The sequence below is a fragment of the Phascolarctos cinereus genome, unplaced genomic scaffold, assembly GCF_003287225.1.
Source record: "Phascolarctos cinereus isolate Bilbo 61053 unplaced genomic scaffold, phaCin_HiC Scaffold_5;HRSCAF=322, whole genome shotgun sequence".
NCBI lineage: Eukaryota > Metazoa > Chordata > Mammalia > Diprotodontia > Phascolarctidae > Phascolarctos > Phascolarctos cinereus.
This window is the reverse complement of record NW_027555958.1, coordinates 197685506-197701423: the sequence shown is the minus strand read 5'-3', so window position 1 is coordinate 197701423 and position 15918 is coordinate 197685506. Positions and strand designations below refer to the sequence as shown.

The 15918-nt window shown below is 38.5% G+C and overlaps 1 long non-coding RNA gene across 1 annotated transcript; it reads left to right on the top strand.

Moving 5' to 3' along the window:
- Positions 1 to 400: 400 nt before the first annotated feature.
- LOC144457576 (uncharacterized) lies at positions 401 to 11940 on the top strand. The gene is made up of 3 exons (XR_013487001.1): positions 401 to 626; positions 7546 to 7694; positions 10184 to 11940. It is a non-coding gene; the product is annotated as an uncharacterized LOC144457576 (long non-coding RNA).
- Positions 11941 to 15918: the final 3978 nt, after the last annotated feature.

Sequence of the window (15918 nt, the reverse complement as noted above, 5' to 3'; positions counted from 1 at the left end):
CTGGCTGTTCTACAAACTTCCACACTCATAATTCACTCTGACATAATCTACAAGGGCTATGGATGGCAACTTCTTCCACCTCAAGAGCAATATCTCTGCCTGAGCACTCAGGGCTCTATGGTGATAGATGTCATAAAAATGCACAGACAGTGTGAACATAAAAAGGTTTTGATGTCTCAACTGGAAAAAAAAGGTAGTGGGCAGAGCAACGCTAAACTATCAAAGTGGGAGATGATCTGCTTTCTATGTGCAGACTCCCTAATAATCAATCTCTCTATTTTTTTTTTCTTAGAAGAAAAAAAGTGTCTATTCTTTTTGGAAATGTTATCAAGAAGGGGAAAAATTTAATTGAAAGGAAAATTTTAGAAAGTCAATCTTAAATGGCTTTTTTGAGAAAAATGAACACTGATAGGAACACTCTTGATAAACTGGGAAAAAAGATTATGATGTGGCTGACAGTTTCAAGCTCTACAACTTCAATTTTGGTCCTGAGTTACAGCGTTTGAAGCTTTCAGGCTTGACCGAGCACTGACAGAACGAACATGTTGACTCTCAAGACGACTGACTGCATGGATTAAGGAAGCTTTTAAAAATATCTCTCAGGTTGCTAGCAGCTGTGCAAATGGGTAAGTGCCTGAGATTTTGACTTATGCTCACCTACCTTTGCTGGCTTCATTTTTTTTCATGTGGAATTAGATAGGGTTGCTTTTAATTATTGTATTTCAATAACCAATAACCACTCAAGATAAATCAGAGGAGAAACTCATTCAGAAGGATAAAAGAGGGTCCAAGCAAGGCAATAGGAAAGGTCAGGTATTTATGATTTTAGCATGGAAAATTTGGCTCTGGTCTTAGAAGAAAGAACCATAATGAGGCAGCAACTAGTCCTTTCTCTCAATGTTTAGCCTTGGTTCAGGTCTTGCTAGTCTGCAATTTGCCGAGGTGATATGTCCACATTTATAACATGTTGGTTTGAGCTCATAATTTCCCTTTCTGTTTAGATCCAAGGGAGGAACACAGACATTCTGGTCTGTTCTTTGGAATCATGGGTGGAATTTGAATCCACAGTGCTCCTCATGGAATTCTAAATAATCTCTGTTAACAGCTGTACTCTCATTCCCTTCCTAGCTATTATTTTCGTTGAGATAATTAACCTTTGAGTTGTATTAAATTTTATCCTTGCATTCTATCAACACTTCCTTTACCCAAACTAATACTTTTTTTTTTTTGCAGGGATTAGGGGGTGGGGTGGGGTTAGAAGGCATAGTTACTTTCCTAGTGACAAAATGGCTATCTTGTTATTCCTTTGATATAACATTACATTTCCCATCTTTGTCTTTATATCAGCTGTCCCTATGGTTTGGAAAGCATTCCTTCTTTACCTTTGCTTCTTAGAATCTCTAGTTTCCTTCAAAACTCATTTCAAAAGCCACTTGCTACAGATTTCTCCAGCTGCTGATGCCTGCCACGTGCAATGATCTTGCATTACTGTGTATATGTCTTGTGAGATATCACAGTGTATATGTGGTCTCCATCAATAGAATAAAAGCTTATTGAGGGCAGAAACTGTTTAATTTTTGGCTTTATATCTCTATTGGTCAACACAATGCCTGGGACTGAGTAGGAACTAATAAACACTTGTTGATCAATTAATTATTTTTTCCCATAATTCCTGTCTCTTGACAGTAAAGATTATTTGTTGTTTTTCCTTAAGGCAGTTAAGAACTACATGAACAATTATTGTTTTCCTCACACTACTAAAAATATTGAGTGTTAGGTACCACAGTGTAGTTGATAGAGAACCTATTCTGAAGCCAGAAAGATTTGGGTTGAAGTCCTGCTTCTGACACATTCTAGCTGTGTGATCCTGGGTAAGTTATTTAGATCCTTAGTGCCATCTCTAAGACTGTAACTTGCAGAGAAGGTGCCAGCCTGTATTGGTAACAAATTCTAATTTTGGTGTTCCCTATACCAATAAATTCACTGGTCTAGTCCCTATCTCTGATACTGAATGACAGGCTTTTTCTGACCCACCAGATTATGGAAAATTGATATAAATTTAACTTGAAAAAGTATTTCTGGAATAGTTTTCCAGATGATCTTTCACAAGTTCAAATTAGTATGGGTGAGTGATGGCTTTAGCCATCACTTTGTGCCCTTTGAAACCAAGAGTCACCAATAATAAAGACAGTATGTCACCAATTAAGGCTCATTTAAGTGTCTACTATACACTAAGCATTGTATTAGTTGCTATGAATACAAAGACAAAAATCAGGCAGTTCTTACCCTCTATTAGCCTACATTCTATCAGTGCAGAGAACACGTCAATGTGTTCTGTGTCATGAAAAAAGACATGAGAGGCAGTGCAGTATAATGGACTGTGGGATGAGAGTCAGGATAAACTGGATTCAACTCCTGTCAGTAACATTTAATTACTGTGAGATCCTGGATGAGACATTTAACCTTTATGTGTTTAAGACCCTATGCTTTTCTATGGAGTCATAGTCTGGTTGTTATCTGTACTGGTGGAGTGAATTTCCTTGACACTTTTCCACAAATGTAAGACCAGATTTTTTGCAGATGTGGAGGTCATGAAAAATATAGTCATGTATTACATACATGTATCTAGAAGAGATAGGATGTAACTGTTAGAGCCCTAGAGCAAAGATCAGAAAACTCACTTCTGTTTCTAACTCCAGCACTCATCCACTATTTGTAGTTGATCAAATCAACTATGGCTTCATTACTGAGGATTTAGAGTTGGAAAAGACCTTAGATGTCATTTAATATAAAGCTTTCTTTTCACAGCTGAGTAAATTGAATCTCATAGAAATTAAGTTACTCAAAGTTGCACAGATACTAAGTGGAAAAGCTGTGATTCAAGCCCAAATCTTCTGGTTCTAAACCTAGCATTTTCTTTCTATTACAGTATATTGGAAAGTAAAAAAAAAATATTTAAATACAAGGATTCAAAAAGAAGGATATACGTGCTCCCTCCACTGACACAGATTACAGCCTCTCTGTTCTTTAGTAGAATGCTTTATGGATTGCTATGGTCAAAAAAGTCATTACTTGGAGGCCAGTTTCCTAATAATAAACCTTTCCAAACTTAGCTAGGCTGAGCACACAACAAACAGAGTCTATTACCAGGCCTGTACTCAAAGTATCTCCAGCTTGATGGAGCCTATAGGTTAGATCTTGATTAAGGCCACTGATACTACAATATATGTAGAAATAGTATTTATATTCTTTCCAACATAAGAGGATATTTTTGTGATGATTAAACGATTTACAGAATTTAAGTTCCTTGAGGACGGGGGTTGTTTAATTTTTGTCTTTATATCTTCTACATCTATTCTGGTCCATAGTAGAAGCTTCATAAATGCCTATTGATTAAGTGATTAATCATATTTGTAGAGCACAAAGGCATCCTGAAAGATAATCTAAACTAACTCTTTGTTTTTAGGGAAATAACTGTCAAAACCATTCAGGATTAGGAATTATCTTTGTTTCTTAGACATCATCAGATATCCAAGCTCTACAGTTTCCTTCAGAAAGTATTTTTTTCATGTTTAGTACTCAACTAGTCAAGAATTTCTTCTTTAAGACCACCTCAAAGCTCTCTTATTTTAAATCAAGATTATTCTTCCCTGAGAGCTGGGATTGTTTCATTCTTTGCATTTGTGCTCTCAGTGCCCAGAAAGGTGTCTGACACATACTAGATACTTGATAAATGCTTGCTAATTGATTCCTTTCTGTCCTCCATGAATTAATAACATGGCTGTTAAGAATATTCATGTCCTTGAAGATGGTAGTCAAACTCTGCTTCACCTCTCTCTCCCTTTTCTATACTTCAGTACTTAAATGGATTTATTATCTTATAGATATAAATGTGTGGATTACAACCATCTATTCCTTCTCATCTGGTATGATTCTTGTGCATAAATCCTCCAAAGAGGGTCTACCTAAGACACTGAAGGATTTTTTCCCCTTGGTTTCACAAATCAATTTAATTCAAAAAACTTTATCAAGTTGCCTACTTTGTGGAAAAAAACAAACAAATCAAACCAAATGCCATTTTGACAGGTGTTGAAAATTCAACAAATAGCCCTTCCTCTCAAAGAAATAGTCTCTCCCCTCAAAGATCCTATATCCTTCTGGGGGTTTGAAGCATGTGCAGAGATAAATAAACACAAAATGGTAATTTATGGAAGGAAACAACATTAACCGGGTAGGGGTGAGTGTCAGGGATCACGAAGGACATCCCAGAGGATATAACCATGAGCCTTGAAAGAAGAAATTATGAAGTTTATGAGAAATTATAAAAGGACATACATGGCAACATCTCACAGGTACCAGGAAAGTTCCTTTTCATCTATTGGTTATTCTTTAGTCTTACTACATGACCAACCCATCTCCTTTTCCAATCATATACTTTAAAGATGATGTCTTTCACACTACATTACTTTTTGCATGCAAGACACTGTCGGTAATGTGCTCTGGGCTACTAATATCTACTCAGTATACATCTCTCTATTGCTCTTCGGCTCACCCACAATTTCACTCCTTCAGAGAATGTAGTGTTTCATTACTCACAGACATGTAGCATAATCTCTTGGGAAAGGAGATTTAAAAGGCTTCAGAGAAAGAATAAGTTGGATCTTATGGTTTAAAACTATATAGTGTTTTCAAGGGATGGGGAGGGACAGGAGAAAGGGAGAGAATTTGGAACTCAAAATCTCAAAAAATTGAATGTTAATTTTAAAAATATATATAATTAGGAAATATTTAATGAAATAAAATATATTGTAGACCAAGAAATATTATGTAAGGAAGTCAGTGCTATGGGGGTAGAAGGCTTTCAAGATGAGATACAAACAGAAACATTTTTGAAGAGGAAGAAAAGGAGTTGTCTAAAGAGAGAAGTTCCTTATGTATTAAGTTAGATTTTTAAAAGATACGTAAAAAGAAGCAAGGGCAGATAACAAAGGATGAACAGAAAAGTATGATCCTGTAAAAACTGGGTGAGAAGCACTAAAGCCCCAAATAACATGAGGCTGTCTTCTAGGGGCAAGAAGAAGGGGGTTTGTAAAAGATATGCTGTGGAAGAGAAGGGTATCAAAGAAGGAATAGGACCTCTGCTCAGGGTGGATGAGATGATAATAAAGGGTTATGATGAGAAGGCAGAAGTACTCAGCATTTAATTGCTGCCATTTTCTCTTTGAAAGAGAATTATCTTTGAACTGGAAAGGGCAGAACAAAATGACTAATAGGGAATTGAAATTAAGTAGAGACATAGTAAGAGAGCCCTACCTGCCCTACCTGTTCAAGTCACAAGGTCCAGATGCATTTCATTCTTAATGGGCTTTTCTCAGTCCTAATGTTTTCTGACCTATCTGCTGTAGCTGAACCTGTTGACCACCCTCTCCTGAAGACTCTCTTCTTTCTGAGTATTCATGATAGTGCTCTCTTGTGGTTTGCCTCCTACTTGTCTAACCTCTCCTTTTTAGCCTTCTATGCTGGCCCTTCAACCATATCATACAATACCCTTCCCTTCTCCCTCTAAACTGCCTCTGTGTTGTCTTAGTACTCTCAGATGCATGCACACATATATGCATATATACTATATATGTACATGTATATATAGCTATGTATCCATATATATATTCAGCTACAACCACTCCTCTGAGTTTCAAGCATCACCAGTTGCCTATAAGACTTTTCAAAGTGGATGTTCCAGATATAGCTCAAATTCAATATGTTCAAAACTGAACTCAATATCTTTACTCCCAAACAGCTTTCTTTTCCAAGCTTCTCTATTTCTTTGGAAAGAAACAGCATTCTTCCATTCTCTCAGCTTTATAACCTTGGTATTATCCTCACTTTCCTTCACCTCAAATATCCAATCAGTTGCCAAATTTTGCCATTTCCAATTCTATAATCTTTCCTTCTTTCTTTCTTTCTTTCTTTCTTTCTTTCTTTCTTTCTTTCTTTCTTTCTTTCTTTCTTTCTTTCTTTCTTTCTTTCTTTCTTTCTTTCTTCCTTTCTTCCTTTCTTCCTTTCTTCCTTTCTTCCTTTCTTCCTTTCTTCCTTTCTTCCTTTCTTCCTTTCTTCCTTTCTTCCTTCCTTCCTCTTCCTTCCTTCCTTCCTTCCTTCCTTCCTTCCTTCCTTCCTTCCTTCTCTCTCTCTCTCTCTCTCTCTCTCTCTCTCTTCTCTCCTCTCTCTCTCTCTCCCTTCCTTTCTGCCTTCTTCTTTCTTTCTTTCTTTCTTTCTTTCTTTCTTTCTTTCTTTCTTTCTTTCTTGCCAGGCAATCAGGGTTAAGTGACTTGCCCAGGGTCACACAGTGAGTATCATGTGTCTACGGATAAATTTGAACTCAGGTCCTTCTGACTCCAAGACCAGTGTTCTATCCACTGCGCCATCCAGCTGCCCCCTTTTTAAATTTGTTTTTTTTTGGTGAGGCAATTGGGGTTAAGTGACTTGCCCAAAGTCACACAGCTAGTGAGAATTATGTGTCTGAGCCTGGATTTGAACTCAGGTCCTCCTGACTCCTGGGCTGGTGCTCCATCCATTACATGCCACCTAGTTGCCCCTTTTCTCCACTCATAGCTAACCCACCATAGTTTAGGCCCTCATTACCTCTTAGTCTCCTAGCCTCACGTTTCTTACTCATCCTATATGCTACTGCCAAAGTAATTTTCCTTATTCAAATGTCTGTGTCACTCCCCTCCTCAACCAATTCCAATGGCTTCCTATTGCCACTAGAAAAAAAAATTAGACTCCTTTGTTTAGTTTGTAATGCTTTACATTACTTATCCCCAAACTCCTTTCTAGCCTAAATGGATGTTGCTCCCCAGAATTCTCTCTGCTCTTCACAGAGGACACTGGTTTCTGTGCCTTTGTACTGGCCATCCCCCATGCCTACAACACTCTCCTTCCTTATCTCCGCTACATAGAGTCTCTCTCTTCTTTCAAGATGCAGTTCAAAAAAAAAAAGATGCAGTTCAAGCACCATCTTGCATGAAGACTTTCCTGAGGCCCTCAAGTGCTAGTGTCTTTCACCAAAATCTACCTTGTAGTTATATATTTATATATACCTTACATAAAAAAGGCCAAGGTCTCCCACTGTATCCAGGGCCATCTCCAGTTATCCTGATCTATATCTTGCCACTGGACCCAGATGGCTCTGGAGGAGAGAGTGAGGTTGGTGATTTTGCACAACCCTGCCTCACGTAAATCCAATTCACTTGCAAGTCAAGATATCACCTTCCTGATGTCATTGGTCCTCTTCAAGAATGAAGGACAAACATAAAACAACAATAACAACAAACCATATAGTTAACTACTTTGGATATGTTTATATATGCACTTATTGACTTTATATTTATCCTATTTCTATTTGATATGTACTTGTTGCCTCCTTCTTAGAACATAAACTCCTCATAAATAGGGACTGTTTCAATCCTTGTATCTGTATCCCAGTACCTAGCACAGTGCTAGAGAACTAGCAGGGGCTTAATAAATACTTGTTGATTGATTCCACAGCACTGAATCAGCTAGTGAATGTCATTGCTCAGTCACTCTCAGTGATCTTTGAAAGATCATGGAAAATAAAAGAGGTGCCAAAGAAAAGGTCAAAAGCTGTCCTAATTTTCAATAAAAGGAAGAGAGTGAAGCCTGAAAACTATATGCTGGTGAGCTTTACTTTTATTCTGGGCAAATTTCTGGGACATATTATTCAAGGATGGTTAGTGAACATAGAAAAGGAAGTGGTGAAATTGCAGGTTCTGACCCCCCAAAATCTATTAAAAGATGGTTTGTGAACATTTACAAAAGGAAATGATGAATACAAAAAGCCACCATGGCTTCATCAAGAACAGGTCAAGAGAGGTTAACCTCATTTCCTTTTTTTGATCTACATACCCTGATAGATCAGGGGAATCCTGTTGCTATAATTTATATAGATTTTAAGCAAGCATTTGAAAAAAAAAGCCTCTTATGTTATTCTTATGGAAACTAGGAATGCATTTGGATGAGATGATAGTAGTTGGCTAAATTCAGAAATGACTGAATGTTTGAAATCAAAGAGCAAAAAAGGCAGCACAAAATAGCGGATGGATTGCTGGACTTGGAAGCAGAAAGAATTGGGTTCAAATCCTGACTTTGATAGTAACTACCTGGGTAACTCTGGGAAAGTTAATAAGCTTCAGTTTCCTCACCTGTAAAATGTATCTTATAGTACCTATGACAGAGTTGTTTAGAGATATGTATATGAAGCCCTTGGCAAATTTTATAACATTATACATGTGTCAGTTGTTAATATTAATAATATTAGACTAGTCTAATTGGACAGTGTTGGCCAGTGGTGTGCCCCAGGAATCCATCCCTAGCCTTGTGTTGTTCAACTTTTCTGTTAATGATTTAAAGGGATGAGTGGGATGTTTATCAAATTTGCAGATGGCAGAAAGCCAAGAAATATGGTTAACACACTTGAGGTTAGTCAGGACACAAACAGTTTTTAAGAGGCTATAAAGTCTGGTTTAATCAAAGAAAAAGAACTTTAATTGGAATAAATGTAAAACTTGACTTGAATTTTTAAAACATCCACTTCAATAATATATGCTGAGTACAAGCCAGCCAGCTCATAATTTGTTTGATCTTGGAGTCTTACGTGGGGGCAACATAAACCATACAAGACAATGGTGTAATATAGCAGCCAAAAAACCTAATGTGACCTTAGGCTGTGTAAGGACTGGAAAGTAAGCAGTTAGAAGATAATCCTGGTTTGCTGTGGTCAGACTTCATCAGGCCTTCAGTATTATGGTGCCAGGGACCATGATTTAGGGAGGATTTGGCTGAAGGGTTTCCTTAGATCTTCTCCTGCTTGATAATGTCGGGGCTAGCAGCTTCTGGACTATTTCAATAGGAATGAAGGTGGTTGAATGAATGAAAAAAAATTATTAAAAACTTATAATAAATGCAAAGCACTGTGCTAAGCCCGGGGGATCCAAATAAAAAAGTAAGATAGTCCTGTAATCAGGGAGCTCACATTCTAATGGGAGAGATAACACATATGGAAGGTTTTAGCTGAGAGTCAGATGGAGAAGTCCCTGGGTGCAATGGCAAAACAGATGTTAATGATTCTTCTTTAATGTCATTTCCACTGATAAAATGTTAACAGTTTATGATATTGAATTATTTGACAGTGCCAAGGACTTTGATGACAAGAACTTTCTTTTTTGAATCTTCAGTAGCTGTGGCTGTAATACCTGCAGGACCAATTGCCACAGGGGTTGCTTCTACAGGATGATGTCTACAGGCACTGGGATGGAAGCATTGATATTCTCAAGATGCTTGGGTTTGGGGTCCTTGGGGTCGGGGTCCTCCATAGGAGTTTAAGGAAAGATGGTCTTCAAAGTGGTGATTGTGGTCTGTGGTCTGACTTTACTGACAAGTGTTGCCTCATGTCTCTCTCTATGCCCTCCACACCTGAGTATCAATGCTTCAATTAGGTGGACATGCCCTTTCTTGTGGGTGACATTTAGAGAAGGATGGCTGGCTTATTCTTCACATGAGTTGCTTTCTTAATGATGATTGTGAGAGATGGGCTGGAAGCAGGACTGGTGGTCTGGTGGGTACTGTCACTCCCAGGGCTCTTGTACTTGGTGACAGTTGGTCAGCAGCTGTTGCTGGGGGTGGTGAGGAAGTGGGCCCTTCTTCACAGTGATTTCTTCCCTTAATGATGACTGAATAGATTGGAAGAAGATCCTAATTCTGTCCCCATTTAGGTCCAACTAGTTCAGATGGTCCCCAAATGGATCACAGAATTAAGGGAGTGACTTTCCATGTTGAATGGAGTAGGGTCCTGTTGATTTAGAGATATTTTCCCTGGTGAATCATTTGGACTATAGGGGAGATGGTTTCCTGTTCAGGCACACACATACCCCAACCTCACCCACCCCCTCAACTCCTCCCCCACACCCTCCCATCTCCCCGCCCCGACACACCCCGGATTCCTTTTGTTCCAAAATGACTTCTTCAGGGTAGAGCTTATAGTAGGAGTCATTGTCACATCTCGGGGAGAAGCATGTGACCTAGTCCTAGTTTGAACAGAAATTGTAGATATGTTTCTTTGGAGTGTTGGTTATTGAATTTAGCTTTTTTTCTTTTCTTTTTTTTATAGGTGGGGAATGTTCTGGACTGATTCTCTATGCGGAGTTCTGCCAAAGCCATAGACCAGTATAAAATTCTCACTGAACTCCCTCTCTCCTCCTCCCCCCCCACCTCCCTCCCCTCCCCCCCATTTCTTTTGAGGCAATAGTAAATATACATTATTCCAGTGAGTGGAAGAGTGATCAACCAGAAGTTGGTTTCTCTGTCTCTTTCTCCTTCCTTTGCCCTGTTTTCCTTCATCTTCCCTTCTCCTTCCCCACCTCATACTTGAAAAGTCCATTGGTCTTAGGAATGGTATTAATTGTAATTTTCTTTAGAGGAATAATTGCATGCTTTGTACATTTAAGATTAGTTCTAAAGGTTCCATTTTCATTCTAATGAAGGTTTTTTTTTTTTGATAGATTGACACATCTGATGATCTAAAGATTTCCCTACGGTCCCTGTGCTTTTCATACTCATTAAATTCTCTCTGTCTCAAGCAAAACGGGAATTATTTTGTGGAGCTCAGATTTGTAGCTATACTATGATTAACAACTAAGGTTATCATTGTAGTGCTGGCATTCCAACAGATTTTAGGATATAACTGGCAGAAATTGGAAGTTTCCCTTCTTCCAGAAGGCATGATAACAATGGAGAATATGAACTGAGAAAAAAAAATTGGATTTAATAATTAAGAGCTGGAGAAGAAAATGGCAAGCCATTGCATTATCTTTGCCAAGAAAACCCCAAAATGAGGTCACAGAGTTAGTCACAACTGAAAAATGATTGAACAATAGATAAGGAAGAACTAAAAACCAGTGTGGTGATCTAAATCTAAGAGAACTGGTTAGGACCCAGAATGAAGAGGGCTGGTCAGAGGAGAGGATATTTCTCCTGCATCTCCAAGTATCTTCTGCTTGCAGGGTAATACTAACATTCTGGATCACTCCATAACTCTGGGAGGTGAAGTTTTACCAGCAAGGAAAGGAGAGTTGTTTCTGCTGTTTATGGATTCAAGTGTGTATTGAGAGTAGATTCAGAAGAGAGTACACTCAGAAATCTGATTGGTAAAGATTGAAAAGTGAGTGGGTGGTAAAGCAATGGGTTCAATGAATTTCTAGGAACTTGAAAATGAAAGGGATGAGTGATACAGGATGAAACCTTGAGGTCATGGCAAGGCCAAATAAAGTTTCTTTTTTTTCCCTCAAAGATTGAGGAGATGGAAGTGTGTACAGGAAGAAAGGATCTGCCTGAAGGATTCTTAACCTAGGGTCCATGGACCTTAAGAACTCTGAACTGGAAAGAAAAAGATTGAAGGGGAATGAGAGGGAGGGAATGTTTGATGGGCAAACTTTCAGAGGAGGAAAGCACAAATAGAGGGGTTAACCTTAATAGAGACAAGCTGTACCTCTTCAAAGGGCCCTTCTAGATCTAAATACACACTCATGCCTTCTCAATCAGATGTTGTCCTTCTCCCAGGAAATTAGTTCTACTAGAATTCCATTATTTCAGATTTATGATATGAAAATAGCACAAAACATGAAGTGATAAAATAGACAATTCTCTTGTCAGTAGGAAACTTGTAATTTCCCCACCAACTGAAACACTCTCATGTGTGAAACTTGATGGAATTCTCACCTGTTCTGAAACATTCTGATTTGCATATTCTGTTCATCAGCTATGCCTGTGAGGCTCTAGGCATAGGAATATACGTTTAAAAAGTTGTTTTGCCATTAGAAATAATTTTGAAAAAGAACAGGCATTTTAGTTTAGTGTATGGGGACTGTTCAATCTCAAAAAGGGAAGCTCTGGTAGAAAGTGAAATATAAATTAGGAAATCTATTTGTAGGTCAGGAAGGAAATTGACTGAAAGCATCAATACTGTTTTGTCGGTGTGGTGATTGCTCTGATGTCACTCTCCCATGATAAGGCTGTCTACATTTCTCCCTCAGGATTTTATGGGTGTTACCAAAGAGGGTTTCTTTTCTAATGCTATATTGTATGTTAGCTTTAGCCTCCATTGTGATGTTACCTCTGCTGTTAAGCACTAAGTGATTAACTCTCTGGTTCCATTTAACCAATTAACATTGATTAGCTTATGAAAATGGAAACTTTTTTTTTATTACTGCTACTACTACTACTACTACTACTACTACTACTACTACTACTATTACTACTACTACTACTAATTATCTAATATTTATACAGAGCTTACAAAGTTCCAGACACTGTCCTAAGCACTTTACAAATATTATCTCATCTGATCTTCACAACCACCCTGGGATGTGGGTGCTGTTGTGCTCCCCAACTGGACCTTCCTTTATAAAGGAAACCAGTGAAACAGAACAATTGTGTCTGACAGTGTACACACTATTGTTGACCCCCTAATTCGCCTCCTGTCTGCTGAAAGGTGGGAGGTATGTTTCATCATTTGTGCTTTGGAACAAAAATGGGTCATCTGAATTCTGATAAAACCTAATTTTTATGAGATAAAATTGCATTGGAACTTTTTTTATTGTCATGGAAGGTGGAACTATGGGAAAGAATGGGGAGGATGGACAAGGGAATGTGTGATTTTTCAACTTTGCGGAAAGAAATACAAGTGCCCTGGCTCTTTCATTAAGTGCTAACAATAGGTTATGGGATTGTTTCTATACAGTAGTACTAGAAATTTAAAGCAGAAAATCAGGACAGAAATGCTTGTAGAAAGGATTGAAAGCTCTTGACAGAAGGTGGTGATACAGAGCAATTATAGGTCCTTGTAATTGTCTGCAGGAATCATCTACTATAACTCATCATAAATACTCCTTTTGGATGTGAACCTTAATAGATCATGCAAAGTTATAGCTTTCCTAGAATCCTCTCTTTTGTCCTAATTTTCATCCTCTCCTACTACTCATTTTTCATTCTTTCATTCTTTACAAACATGACTAAGTCCCATTATTAAAAAAAACCTTTCCTCTGATGATGTCATCCCTGTCTATATTTATTTCTTCCATTTTTCATCTCCCCCTCAATCTGACTTCATTTCCTGAAACTTTTCAATCTGCCTTCACTACTGAATGAAATGGATCATCAATAATTTCTTTGTCATTAAATTCAAAGGCCTTTTCTCAGTTCTTGTCTTTCTTGACTTCTTTCTCTATACCATTGGACACTACCTCCTCCTGGATACCTTCTCTTCCCTGGGCTTTCATGGCCCTGATTTTTCATTGGTCACTTTCTACCTTTTGGATGTATGTATAGGTTATAATCCAAGGTTTTGTCCTGGGCCTTCACATTTTCTCTCTCTATACTTTCCTGGTAAGGTCATTAGTTTCTATGGAATCAACTCTCTATGCAGAAGTCTTGCACATCTATATCTGTAAACTTCCTCTCTATCCTGAAATATAGTCCCGAATCTTCAACTACCTGATTGTTCTCTCTTTTTCTTTTCTTTTTGGGCAATGGAGTTAAATGACTTGCCCAGGGTCACACAGCTAGTAAGTTATGTGTCTGAGGCTGGATTTGAACTCAGGTCCTTCCAAACCCAGGGCCTGTCCCCTATCTACTGGACCACTTAGCTGCCCCCCTGATTGTTATCTCTACCTGGATGTCCCATAGTCAATCCAAAATTCAACATATCCAAAACATAACTCATGAAATGCTTGTTGAATGGTTGATTCATTACCTCCTAAACTAATTTCTCTTTCTAATTTCCTTATTTCTATCATGAGCACCATAATTCTTTTAGTCACCTAGATTTTCAACCTAGGAGTTGTTCTTGAGTTTTTACTCTATCTTACTCTCCCTCTAATCCCAATATCTAATCAAGTGACACATCTTATTGATTCACCTCCTACACATCTTTTTTACTACCTCCTTTTCTCTACTTACAGATGGCAAGTAGCAGAGTAGGGATTTGAACCCAGATCCTCTGGCTCTCCAGGATATAAACAAAGTGCAGAATTTTGGGGGTGGGAATGAGATAAGCCAGAGAAAACAGGTTGCAGAGCTATTAAATTCACATGAGATCATAAAGAAAGATACCAGGAGTTCTGGGGAAGCTGACTATTTCTGGCAGTGGCTAGGGTGCTTGACTTGGACTCAGGATGTTGCTGTTGTTGTTATTCAGTTATTTGGTTACTCCATTTAGGGTTTTCTTGGCAAAGATACTGGAGTGGTTTACCATTTCCTTCTCCAGCTCATGTTACAGATGACAAAACTAAGGCAGGGTTAAATGACTCACCCAGGGTCCCTCAGCTTGTAAATATAAAGACTCAGGATGACTGGGATTCAAATCTTGCCATGTGACAGTGGATCTGCCTTCAAATGATTGTTTGGGGACAAAGATAATAATGAAATTGCCAAGGAGTATTCATGCCAAGCTTTGACTTGATATCCAGGAATCACTCTCTTGCTCCCTCATCTTTGTTGGAAGGGTCACATCTACTGACTAGTCATCTTAGCTTGAAAGGGCAGATATCAAGTGTTTCTGGATGAACCAATACCTCCTCACTGTTTTCGTATCTTTGTTATAAGGAATGGTTCTCTGGGAGGGGAAGAGAATAGATGGGGAAATTTAGGTGATGTAAAAACAAAAGCTATCAATATATTTTTTAAGAGGTCTATATTTAGTGAGATAGGGGATTAACTTGGCAGGAAGACTACCCAGCAAAGCAAGACCATGAAGGCTACCTTGTCCTAACCATTAAGGAGAATTTAATAGTTAATGTCCATAAATAATTTGCCCTGGGCTGAGAACCAACCCAATGAAAGAGTCTGGTGTGGGTGTGGGGGCTCTCTTTTCTATCTGGATCCAAGGAAAATTACTCCACTGGTTATTTAAGCCAAAAGTTTGCTGCCTTCAAATTCACAAACACCTCTGGTATCGTGGCCAGGTCCTCATGGGGCTGAGATAGTTTGTTAGCACAACTCCCCAGTCTCTGGAGCCCCCTTCTGGAGGTCCTTCAGTATGATGAACAGTTTGTTCATCAGCTATAGGTCATTGATTAAGGAGTCAGACAACATTGTTTCTTGCACTAACCCTACCTCATAGGGGTCAGGATGTGACTGTGATTAGGAAAACCTTGGGATAGAAGAAGGACGATCTTTAACACAGTATAGCGAGAATAAGTTGCAAATGGGGAGATATGGGGTTGTGAACCATTCTTCTGATTCAACCTAATGCTCTAAAGCTTTTGTAATTTTATGTCAGTCACTCCTGTTCTCTATTTCTGCCCTGTACTCATGAGTGAACTCCATTTGGACAGTGAGCCTCTTTCTGAACAAGTCACCTCAAGTAGGTCTATGGATTCATATATTAAATATAGCCAGAACTCCCTCTGTCCAAGTCATTTTGAAGCAGGGATGTGCTGGAGTCAGCTCATCCAGACTCCTGACACTGCTGAATTTTCAGTGTGAGCATTAACACCTCAGAAATAAGCAAATGCTGTAATTGAGGGCTTGATTTATTGAAATCCTTGATTGCCTAGACTTAAGAAAGTAATGGAGAAAATTATGCAGATTAAACTTAAAAGTGTGTCAGACCTTTTTGGTGAGCTAGTTGTTAAAAATTTATCAGCACATCCCTGACAATCAGCTATCAATTCCAAGCTGATCCTGGTGCAAGAGTACCCAGAAACTATCCACAAGCACCATGGCTTGGGGAAAGTAGTGGAGTTGGTGTGACTAGTTTAGCTGACTCTATGAGTAGGGAAAAAAAAAGAATTGTCTTTTATAAGTATTGTATTGGGCTTGATGGGGTGGAAGGCTGTGAGGATATGA